Genomic DNA, 13,107 nt, shown 5'->3' on the forward strand with positions numbered 1-13,107 from the left:
GATGTCATAGAATTCAACAATTGCTTAGCAAGACGGAAGCCCATCAGATGCCAGGTTCATACGGTTATCAGTATTACAGTTTAGATCAAAGTTTTAATCCCTATGACTTTGAGTATTAACATGGTGATTTGCATCCTAACTATTATCAGATTTCATATGGTTATCAGATTGACAGTACAAATTCGGGTTTCTATTTCGTTCAGTTTTGCAATGGTTCAGTGGTGTCAATGACTGGCACTGGGATAGAGAACTTGCTTAACTCTAGTGTCACGACCCGAAATTTTCACCATCGGGACCATGATGACGCCTAACATTTTACTTGTTAGGCAAGCCAACGTTAGAATAATTTTTTTTTTAATAATTTAATTTAATTAATAATAAAGAAACTAATAACTGGAATAAAATCTGAAATGAGGTGAGTAAATCATAATAATAGCGATGTCTAAACACCATCCCAGAACTGGTGTCACAAGTGCACGAGCTACTAGAATAATACAAATAAGGGTCTAAAAGAAAATGAAGTTGTCTGACAGAAATACACAACTAAAATAAAGTAGATGGGGACTTCAGAGTTGCGAACGCCGTGTAGCTACACTTCAAGTCTCGTGTGGATAGCTGAATCCGAGCAAATCTACTGCATGTCGTTGGGACTAACTCCGGTATCTGCACAAGAAGTGCAAAGTGTAGTATGAGTACAACCGACCCCATGTACCCAGTAAGTGCCGAGCCTAACCTCGACGAAGTAGTGACGAGACTAAGGCAGGTAACTTACATTAACATATACGCAATAATAATAATAACAACAATATAGGAGAACATGAATAGAAATTAAACCGGTAAATCATATCAACAATCAAGCCAACTCGACAGTCATAACCAATTATTACTTAAATCACTTTTCATTGCGGCATGCAACCCGATTCCACAATATATTCATATTCAATTTCGTTCATACGTGCAACCCGATCCCACAATATATTTATTTTTATTTAATTCGTTGCGGCGTGCAACCTGATCCTCAATATATCTTTTCAATCAATTCTATTGCGGCGTGCAACCCGCTCCTCCAATATATTCACTTTCAATCAATTATGTTGCGGCGTACAACCCGCTCCTCTAATATATTCACTTTCATTTCTGTTGCAGTGTGCAACCCGCTCCTCAATAATATAATTTATCAATTCTTATAAAAGAAATTATTTCAATAAATACAAAAATTAATATGAAATTGTAAGACAACAAGCATATAATAATTATGATTTATTTCGTACAAGTGATGACAAGTAGCAATTAATTATAGAAATTAAAGAGGAAATGGGTAATTTAATATTTAGTATGTTAAATGTCAAGTAACAATTAAGTCACATAAATCAAATAAGCATGTAGCAAATATAGCATGGATTCAAGGCATAATATTGAGCAAGAAATATGAGAGAAATAATTAATATAATAATTAATTCATGATTTAAAATAATTTATGATTTTCAGATAAATATGCAAACAATCAATTTGACGATGTATAGGCACTCGTCACCTCGCATATACGTCGTTATACATGAAATTCACGTAACAATAATTTAAGGGTTTTATTCCCTCAAGTCAAGGTTAACCACGACACTTACCTCGCTTCGCAACCAAATTCAAGATTTCAATAAACCTTTGCCTCGTGAACTGATGTCCGAAAGCTTCAAATCTAGTCACAAACAATTCAATATTCTCAACACGAATCGTAGGAATTAAGTCCATATAAAATTACTAATTTTCTGGATTAAAATCCGAAATTCATTTCAAAAACTGACAGTGGGACCCACGTCTCGAATCCCGAAAAAACTCACCAAATCCGAACAATCGTTCCGATACGAGTTCAACCATACAAAAATTATCGAATTCCGACATCGGATTGGCTTTCAAATCTTAAATTTTCGTTTTTGGAAGATTTTCTAAAAATCTGATTTTTCTTCCATAAATTCACGAATTCATGATGTAAATGAGTATGGAATCATGAAATATAACTAATTTCGGATAAAGAATACTTACCCAACTCAAACTCGTGAAAAATGCCTCTGAAATCACCCAAAACCGAGGTCTAAAACTCTAAAAATGAACAAAAATGTCAGACTCCGGACATATATATTCTATCTAGGCAAGTCGCATCTGTGAAATGCGACTTGTCTCAAAAATTTCTAGCCAAAAATCACGGTACCAGCCTTCAGTCAATCGATCATCACTTTCTGTACAAATATTCAAATAATGAATGGTTTATCTTTCTAAAAATTAAAATCAAAGGGCTACAACTTTCATGTTTTGATAATTTCCAGATTCCTCATAGATTGCGAGATATAAGCTTCCAAAGACAGCCATGTGCATCAGAAATTTCTGCCATGCACACTGCCAGGCAAACAAAAATTGCATTACCAGTCTTCAGCCAATCGATCATAACATTCTGTACAAATGTCCAAATGATAAATGGTTTATCTTTCTGAAAACTAGAATCAAAGAGCTACAACTTTTATGTTTTGATAATTTCCATATTCCTTATAGATTGCAAGATATAAGCTTCCAAAGTCAACTCTGCGCATCCGAAATTTCGCACACTGCTGTCAAAAACCAACAGTTAAAAATGACCTAAAATGGTCCGAAACTCACCCGAGCCTCTCGAGACCCCGTCCGAACACACCAACAAGTCTCTAAACATATTATGGACCTACTCAAGGTCTCAAATCACACATAACAACGGCGAAACTACAAATCGCACGTCAATTCAGACTTATGAGTTAATGAAATTTTTAATTCTATAACTCGCGCCGAAACATGCCAAATCAATTCGGAATGAACTCAAATTTTACATTCAAGTCATAAATGACATAATGGAGCTGTTCCAATTTCAAGAATCAAATTTTGACCCCGATATCAATAAAGTCAACTCCCGGTCAAACTTTCCAAAAATCTTCTATTTTCTAACTTTCGTCAAAACGCGTCGAATTGTCCTACGGACTTCAAAATCCGAACATGCGCCTAAATACGAAATCATCATACGAAACTATTGAAATCATCAAAATTCTATTCCGGGGTCGTTTGCTCAAAAGTCAAATCTTCGGTCAAACTTTAGAAATTCAAGCTTTATAAAATCAAACCTTTTGTGTTTTGCAAAACCTAACGGAAAACGTGTCTACGTACCTCGGAATAACTTCAAATTTAGTATATAAGTCATAAATATTATTACGAAGCTGATCAAACTCTCGAAATCTAAATCGGGAGCCGGTATCAACAAAAACTCAATTATGACCAAATTTAGGAATTCTTAAACCTTTAAATTTCTAGTTTACGTTAAATGCCGATAATTTGAGCTAGGGACCTTCGAATTCGATTCCGGGCATATGTCCAAGTCCCAAATCACGATACGGAACTACTGGAATTGTTAAAATACTGATCCGGGTCTGTTGGCTCAAAATGTTGAACGAAGTCAACTTAGTTGAGTTTTAAAATTCTATTTCACATTTTAATCAATTTTTCATATAAAAACTTTCTAGAAAAATTTATGGACTGCGCACGCAAGTTGATGAATGTTGAATAGTGCTTTTCGAGGTCTTAGAACAAAAAAATAAATATTTAAAATTAAAAATGACATATTGGGTCATCACATTCTCCACCTCTAAAACAAACGTTCGTCCTCGAACGAAGTTAGAAAAATACCTGAGCTAGTGAAAAGGTGGGGATTTCTACTCCGCATGTCCGGCTCGGGCTCCCAGGTAGCTGCCTTAATTGCCTGACCTCTCCATTGTACCCGAACTGAGGGATAACTTTTAGACCTCAACTGTCGGACCTGTCGGGCTAGGATAGCTACCGACTCCATCTCATAAGTCAAATCTTTGTCCAATTGGACTAAGCTAAAATCTAACACATGGGACGGATTGCCATGATATTTTCGGAGCATAGATACATAGAACACCGGATGAACTGCTGATAAACTAGGTGGTAGTGCAAGCTTGTAGGCTACTTCACCCACCCTTTCAAGAATTTCAAAGGGTTCGATATACCTAGGGCTTAACTTGCCTTTCTTTACGAATCTCATTACACCTTTCATAGGTGTAACCTGGAGCAATACTCTTTCTCCAGTCATGAATGCAATATCAGGAACCTTACAGTCGGCATAACTCTTTTGCCTAGACTGAGCTGTGCGAAGTCGATCCTGGATAACCTTGACCTTATCCAAGGCATCCTGTACCAAATCAGTACCCAACAACCGAGCTTCTCCTGGTTCAAACCAGCCAACTGGCGAACGACATCACCTCCCGTATAATGCTTCATACGGAGCCATCTGAATGCTCGACTGGTAGCTGTTATTATAGGCAAACTCTGCAAGTGGTAAGAACTGATCCTAAGAACCTCCAAAATCTATAATACAAGCGCGAAGCATATCTTCCAATATTTGAATAGTGCGCTCTCATTGTCCGTCTCTCTGTGGATGAAATGTTATAATCAACTCAACCCACGTGCCTAATTCACATTGTGTAGCCCTTCAGAAGTGTGAGGTGAACTGCGTACCTCGATATGAAATAATAGACACAGGCACACCGTGAAGGCGGACAATCTCACGAATGTAAATTTCAGCTAACCGCTCTGAAGAATAGGTAATTGCCACTGGAATAAAATGTGTTGACTTGGTCGATCTGTCCACAATGACCCATACTGCGTCGAACTTCTTCTGAGTCCGTGGGAGTCCAACAACAAAATCCATAGTCATACGCTCCCACTTCCACTCAGGAATTTCTATCTTCTCAAGCAAACCACCAAGTCTCTGATACTCGTACTAAACTTGCTGACAATTCAAACACCGAGCTATATATGCAACTATATCCTTTTTCATTCTTCTCTACTAATAATGTTGCCGCAAATCTTGATACATTTTGGCGGCACCCGGATGAATAGAATACCGGGAACTGTGGGCCTCTTCAAGAATTAATTCACGAAGCCCATCCACATTAGAAATACAAATACGACCTTGTATCCGCAGAACTCCATCATCTCCCACAGCAACCTGCTTGGCACCACTGTGCCGCATCATGTCCTTAAGGACAAGCAAATGAGGATCACCATACTGTCGCTCTCTGATGCGCTCATATAAAGAAGACCGAGCGATTGTGCAAGCTAGAACCCGACTGGGCTCCGAAATATCTAACCTCACAAATTGATTGGGCAAAATCTGAACATCTGCAGCTAGCGGCCTCTCACCAACTGGAATATACGCAAGGCTGCCCATACTCACAGCCATTCTACTCAAAGCATCGGCTACCACATTGGCCTTTCCCCGGTGATACAAAATGGTGATATCATAGTCTTTCAACAGCTCCAACTATCTTCTCTGTCTCAAATTGCGATCTTTTTATTTGAACAAATACTGTAGACTACAATGATTTGTGAATACTTCACATGACATGCCGTAAAGGTAGTGTCTCCAAATCTTTAGCCTATGAACAATGGCTGCCAATTTTAAGTCATGAACAGGATAATTCTTCTCGTGAACTTTCAACTGCCGTGACGCATATGCAATCACCCTGCCATCTTGGATCAATACTGCACTGAGTCCAATACGTGATGCATCACAATACACCGTGTACGATCATGAACCTGTGGGCAACACCAACACTGGCACCGTAGTCAAAGCAGTCTTGAGCTTCTGAAAGCTCAACTCACACTCGTTTGACCATCTGAATGGAGCACTTTTCTGGGTCAGTCTGGTCAATGGGTTTTTTATAGATGAAAACCCTTCCACAAACCAGCGATAATAACCTGCTAGACCGAAAAAACTCTGAATCTCTGTAGCTGAAGTAGGTCTAAGCCAGTTCTGAATAGCCTCAATCTTCTTAGGGCCCATTTTTATTCTTCTAGCGATACAACATGCCCCAAAAGTCAACTAAGTCTAACCAAAACTCACATTTTGAAAATTTGGCATATAATTGATTATCCCTCAAAGTCTGAGGCACAATCCGAAGATGTTGCTCATGCCCCTCTCAGCTACTAGAGTAAATCAATATGTCATCAATGAATACAACCACAAAGGAATCCAGATAGGGCTTGAACACCCGGTTCATCAAATCCATAAATGTTGCTGGGGCATTTGTCAGCCCAAATAACATCACTAAAAATTCATAGTGCTCATACCAAGTCCGAAAAGCCGTCTTAGGGACATCAGATGCCCTAATCTTCAACTGATGATAGCCAAACCTCAAAACAATCTTCAAAAATACCTTGTCACCCTGAAGCTGATCGAATAAGTCATCAATTCTCGGCAACGGATACTTGTTCTTGATATTAGCCTTGTTCAACTGCCGATAATGTGTACACATCCGCATTGAACCATCTTTCTTCTTCACAAACAACACTGGTTCACCCCAGGGAGAGACACTAGGTCTAATGAATCCCTGATCAAGCAAGTCTTGTAACTGCTCCTTCAATTCTTTCAACTCCGGCGGGGCCATACGGTATGGTGGAATAGAAATAGGCTGAGTTCCCGGAGCCAAATCAATACAGAAGTCAATATCTCTATTGGGTGGCATCCCCAGCAAATCTGCAGGAAATACTTCTGAAAATCCACCAACAACTGGTACTGAGTCCATAGAAGGAACATCCGCATTGGGATCGCGAGTATAAGCCAAATAGGCTAGATACCCCTTCTCGACCATACGCCGAGCCTTCATATAAGAAATAACCCTACTGGTAGAATGACCAGGAATTCCTTTCCACTTTAATCGAGGTAACCCATGCATGGATAAGGTCACCGTATTGGCATGACAATCCAATATAGCATGATAAGGTGACAACCAATCCATACCCAATATGACAGTCAAAATCTACTATGTCGAGAAGTAGAAGATCCACACTAGTCTTAAGACTCCCAATAGTAACCACGCACGAATGATAGACATGATCTACCACAACAGAATCTCCCACCGGTGTGGATATATATACAGACGAACTTAGAGAATCACGAGGCACAATCATATATGAAGGAAAGTAGGAGGACACATAGGAGTAAGTAGATCCTGGATCAAATAGAACTGAGGCATCTCTATGGCAAACTGGAACAATACATGTGATCATGGCGTCAGATGACTCGGCCTCAGGCCTAGCTGGGAAAGCATAGAATCAGGGCTGGGCCCCACCAGTCTGAACTATATCTTTGGGACAAGCAATAGCTCGCTAGCCTCCACTTCAAATAGTCTGACCTCTACCTCTAGCAGTCTGACCTCCACCTCTAATAGTCTGACCCCTGCCCCTAGCTGGTCGGGCGGGCGGTGGAGAAACCGGTGCTGGTATGATGGCACGAGAATTTTGCTGATATTTGTTGCTTAAAAACCTATGGCAATACCTCCTGATGTGACCAATGTTCCCACACTTATAACACCCATCCTGCTGTCGTGGCTACTGAAGCTGAAGCTAACCCGAACGGACCGGATAACTGCGACTCTAGAGTGGTGGCGCACTGACAGGAGCTGAATGTGCACTAAATGCTGGCTGCCCAGAGTAAGGCATACAGACCTTGACTCCCTGAAGCACCGTGAGAAGTCTGAAGTGCTGAATAAAATGGCCTGGGAGGATGACCCCTACCATAAGTACTCCTGCCTCCAAATGAGGCACCTCTGAAATTAGCGGAATAGCGGGGTCTCTTATCTGACACTGGCCCTCTCTCCTGTGAAAGAACTATCTCGATCCGCCTGGTGACATTAGCAGCCGTCTGAAAAGAAATCTCACTACTGGTCTCCTTGGCCATCTGTAGCTTGATAGGTTGAACGAGTCCATCAATGAACCTCATCACCCTCTCTCTCTCGATAGGAAGTAGAAGAAGAGCATGACGGGCTAGATCTACAAAATGGGTCTCATATTGAGTGACTAACATACTGCCCTATTGGAAACGCTCAAATTGCTTGTGATAATTCTCCCTCAGTATGATAGGAAGGAACTTCTCCAGAAATAGCTGCAAGAACTGATCCTAGGTAAGTGCAGGCAAGCCAACTGGTCTAGTAAATACATAATCTTTTCACCACCTCTTGGCGAAACCAGTCATTTGAAACACAGCAAAATCAACCCTATTGTTTTCGACTATCCCCATGTTCTGCAATACTTCATAGCGGCGGTCAAGAAAATCCTGTGGGTCCTCAGAAGGTGTACCACTGAAATGGATTAGAAATAGCTTGGTAAACTTGTCCAACCTCAACAAAGCCTCAGAAGACAAAGCAGGCCTATCACCGGCATGTGCTGCAATAACTGGTTGAGCTACCCCAATTGGATGGGCTACTGGAGCCTGATACTGGGGAGCTGTCTGCCCCAGAGCGGGAGTAGTGGGAGTTTGTGCTCCTCCCCTAGCCTGTGAGACGGCTGGTGCCACTGAAAATATACCATTTTGGGCCACACCCTCCATAAGACTCACCAAACGGACTAAAGCGTCCTGAAGTACTAGAGTAGCTATGAATCCTTTCGGAACCTGAACTGGTCCAACAGGTACCGTCTGAGCTGGAACCTCCGCTTCTAAATCCACCTGAGATTCTACAACAGGTGATGTTGCTCGAGCTCTAGATTGAGCTCTGTCTCTGCCTCTACCTCGGCCTCTGGCGCGACCTCGGCCTCTGCCCCTAGTCGTAGCTGTCACTGGGGGCTCTGGCTCCTGTCCGACTGTAGATACAGTGCGTGTTCTCGCCATCTGCGAGAGGATAAGAATAGAAGAGTTCAATCGTCAATGATAGAATAAAATCGCACGACAGAATAGAATAGAAGTGAAATTATTCCTAAACTCCATAGCCTCTGGAAGATAAGTACATACGTCTCTGTACCGATCCTTCAGACTCTACGAAGCTTGTTGGTGACTCGTGAGACCTATGTAACCTAGTGCTCTGATACCAACTTGTCACGACCCGAAATTCTCACCTTCGAGACCGTGATGACGCCTAATATTTCACTTGCTAGGCAAGCCAACGTTAGAATAATTTTAACCATTTTTTTAACAATTTAATTTAATTAATAATAAAAAAACTAATAATTGGAATAAAATCTGAAATAAAGTAAGTAAACCATAATAATAGCGATGTCTAAATACCATCCCAGAACTGGTATCACAAGTGCATGAGCTACTAGAATTAGGGGTGGGCGTTCGGTTCGGTTATTTTGTTTTCGGTTTTGTAAAAGTAGTAACCGAAACGGAACTGAAATAAGTTCGGTTCAGTTCGATTTTCTAATTTCGATTCGGTTTTCGATTAGAACATTATCATATTGGGCTCTCTCTATGTAATAATTGGACTGACGAGTTTGTTGGTTTTGTTTCAAAATTTCGATAAATTAGACTGAAACCAACCAAAAATTTGTTGGTTTGCTAATAATTCGGTTTTTCGGTTAACCGAACCAAATAAATTAATAACCGAAAAACTAAAATTTTAAAATTTTAAACCGAAACTGACCAAAAAAATCGAATAACCGAAACCAAAATAAAAATATTTTCGGTTCGGTCGGTTTTTTCGGTTCGGGCCGAAATATGCCCACCCCTAACTAGAATAATACAAATAAGGGTCTGAATGAAAATAAAGTTGTCTGACAGAAATACACAGCTAAAATAAAGTAGATGGGGACTTCAGAGCTGCGAACGCCGTGCAACTATACCTCAAGTCTCTTGTGGATAGTTGAATCCGAGCAAATCTATTGTACGTCGTTGTGACCAACTCAGATATCTGCACAAGAAGTGCAGAGTGTAGTATAAGTACAACCGACCCCATGTCCCCAGTAAGTGCCGAGCCTAACCTCAACGAAGTAGTGACGAGGCTAAGGCAGGTCACTTACATTAACCTGTACGCAATAATAATAATAACAACAATATAGGAAAACAGGAATTAGAAATTAAACCGGTAAATCATATCAACAATCAAGCCCTCGGCAGTCATAACCAATTATTACTTAAATTACTTTCCGTTGCGGCGTGAAACCCGATCCCACAATATATTCATATTCAATTTCGTTGTTGCGTGCAATCCGATCCCATAATATATTCATATTCAATTTCGTTGTTGCGTGCAACCCGGTCCCACAATATATTCATTTTCATTTAATTTCGTTGTGGCGTGCAACCCGATCCTCAATATATCTTTTCAATCAATTCTGTTGCGGCGTGCAACCCGCTCCTCCAATATATTCACTTTCAATCAATTCTGTTGCGGCGTGCAACCCGCTCCTCCAATATATTCACTTTCATTTCTGTTGTGGCGTGCAACCCGCTCCTCAATAATATAATTTATCAATTCTTATAAAAGAAATTATTTCAATAAATGCAACAATTAATATGAAATTGTAAGACAACAAGCATATAATAATTATGATTTATTTAGAAATAAGTGATGACAAGTAGCAATTAATTGTGGAAATTAAGGAGGAAATATGCAATTTAATATTTAGTATGCTAAATGTCAAGTAACAATTAAGTCACATAAATTAAATAAGCATGTAGGAAATATAGCATGGATTCAAGGCATAATATTGAGCAAAGAATATGAGAGAAATAATTAATATAATAATTAATTCATGATTTAAAATAAATTATGATTTCCAGATAAATATGTAAACAATCAATTTGACGATGTATATGCACTCGTCACCTCGTCTATACGTCGTTACACATGAAATTCACGTAACAATCAAGTCAAGGTTAACCACGACACTTACCTCGCTTCGTAACCAAAATGAATATTTTGTTCCTCAACATTTCGAGTTCTTAGAACACATAAATAAATATTTAAAATTAAAGATACATATTGGGTTATCACATTTAGCTATGGGTATATGGAGGAGAACAAAATGCTGGAAACAGATTACCCATGTGTTGAGCCTCCGTTCATTTTGACTAAAGACCGAAGCTAGAGATATTGAAGACGAGAGGGTCACTTTATCAGGGATTGAATCAGAGTCTAGTATCGAAAACATGGAAAATTGGGTCAAAGATGTGCCTAGGGAAATCGAAGGTGAAAATGCAGACAAGGTGTTTGCTGAAATTTTCAGTAATATTGAATCACCACCCATTGTTTCCAAGAGCATCCTAGACGTAGATGTTTTAAAACAAAGTGACGGAGATGGGGATACACGAAGAGAAAATATAGTCGAGTTGGAAGATGAAAACAAAACCTCGGATATTTCATACTATGATGCATCCCTAGAGGTTAAAATTGAGTATGAGGAACACTCAAAAAATAAGGAAGGCAAGGTGATCGATGAATTTCCTCAATGAGATGTCGTCGGATTTCTAGAGGCACTTTGCCCAAAGAGAAGGGATGAGAAAGAGAGTTTTGTGAAAATTGCCTCGCAAGGCTTAGAGCATGATTTTCCAATGAATTTTAATAAGATAAACAAAAAACTCTTGACTTGACTATGATAAAGGCTAGTGTTAGTGAAAGAATGGAGATTGCCGATAAGGTTGCTATTATTTCTAAAGCCAAAACACTGAGTGCAAATGCTCATGTTTTCTCTTGTATGCCGAAAGTGTCATTAATGGATCCTGCCTATGGTTTTGGGCAAATTCACTTCATTTCTTCTAACGTTGGATTGAAATTTAATGGGGTCATTGAAAGTTCTGTGATGGATAAGTTCTACAACTGTGACGAATCTTATGTGTTCCTTGTGAATTCTTTGGTGATGACTATATACTCAAATGTGGGAAGGTTTGGTTTGGCAAGCTACTGAGTAGAATTATGGCTCACGGAAATCTGATGTTAGACTTTTATGCTTGGAGTGAGGAACAAAAGCTTTGTAAGGGTGCCATGGGTGGATCTAAAGATGATTTGGATGATTTGAGAAGGATCTTTTATCGAATGGATGAGGATGATGTCATGTCTTGGACTGATAAGATATGTACAAAGCAGATGTTATGATATGGAAGCCATTAATTCTCTGATTAGCATGTATGCCAAGTGTGGAAGGATGGAAGAAGTCTGGAAAGCTTTTGAACTTTTTAGCCAGATAAACTCTAAAGTTGGTGTTATTTTTCCTCTACTTGCATTTGATTTGGAGTTCTCAGCAGCAAAGCGTCATAGTATTCGAGTTTTTGCTGTGCTAAGAGGATTACTCCAAATATTTCTCTTCATATGTTTGTTTGGATCAACAACTTTGTTATGCAGTAGGGAAGCGTCTAAAGGAGTTTTTGTTGGCGTCATCTTATCAATGTTGTTGATAGTAGTGAAGATGAAATCCCTAATGAAAATAAATGGTGTTAACACCCTTTACAGAGCGAAATTTATGCAGGATTGCATAATGGGTTTATTCGCACTGCTCCCTATTAGCAGTACTTCTGGTAATCTTCAAGGTATGATTTCTATGACAAACTTATTAGTGGTGCTAGTCGCATTCTTGACCATTTTGTTGGTACTATGCTGCACCTGCATACCTTGGTATGTTAGGTTAATGAATGGCCGATCTTCAGAGTCTAAGGAATCGGATCAACTTGCATATTTGGCTTTCTGTTTGCTTCCAGCTGGGGGTACTGATGTGTTAACTTTGATTCTTGGATTAGGTTTTTTAGATATTGAAATGATTATATCATCAGTTGGTGTTACTCGATTAATTCTTGATCTGGTTAAACCAAAGCAGTACTTCTTTATTGCTTGTTCTCTAACCAGCACTGAAGTATTCATCCATGAACAATTCCTTAGAGATAACTCAGAAATCTTACGGATAATTGATGTGTTGGGCTTCATTTTACTTATATTGGTTGCAGCAGTCAAATGTTGTGATTATGAAGATTTAACTCCATTTCTTTATGACATGTCTTTGCCAGAATAGTTAGTTTTTATTGTTTAAAGTTTCAGTTTAGACTTTCATCACTTTGAGGGTGGAGTATATAGACTATATTTGAGTCCACATACACTTAGTCTGGTGTCCAAGATATATGATGCTAGCTACCTTCCCGCATATGCTATGTTTCCTAAAGTATTAGCTTCAACATGGCTAAAGACATCACCGAGGCAGGGAGAAGAACTTTATCAATATGATGAGATCTGGAATTTGGCTAAGGTTCAAGGAGCATGTTTTGCAAAATGGAATTTTAACTTCCCTTATAAGTTCACTGAGTTAATGATTTTT

The sequence above is a fragment of the Nicotiana tabacum genome, chromosome 9, assembly GCF_000715075.1.
Source record: "Nicotiana tabacum cultivar K326 chromosome 9, ASM71507v2, whole genome shotgun sequence".
Lineage (NCBI taxonomy): Eukaryota > Viridiplantae > Streptophyta > Magnoliopsida > Solanales > Solanaceae > Nicotiana > Nicotiana tabacum.